The following is a 363-nucleotide window of genomic DNA, read 5'->3' as shown; positions in this document are numbered from 1 at the left end:
CAGAGCTGCTTCCAGCACTCATATACCCCAGTAATACTGGTGGGACTATAAAAACATGGACAGTCTCTTTAAATATGTTTGCTGAGTATAGAAGTTCTGAGCTGGGTGGCCTCTACACAAGGTCCTTGTCCTGCAAGCCCTACTCACACGGGCACCATTTCTTCCTACTGAGATCCGTGCTCACGTGGGTAAGAATTACGACTGGCAGGATCCAACCTTTTATTTTTGCTTTTTCCTCCTGTGTTTTCATTGTCCTCCCTGAGCCTGAATCTGCAATTCCAAACTCCTTCATCAGGATGCTGCTAAAAACCTGTGGTGTATTACTAAAGAGACTGACTTGAAATCTTTTCTATTGGTAATTTC

Source organism: Athene cunicularia (assembly GCF_003259725.1).
Source record: "Athene cunicularia isolate RWA chromosome 8 unlocalized genomic scaffold, athCun1 chr8_part1, whole genome shotgun sequence".
Lineage (NCBI taxonomy): Eukaryota > Metazoa > Chordata > Aves > Strigiformes > Strigidae > Athene > Athene cunicularia.
Note: the sequence above shows the minus strand (reverse complement) of the source record.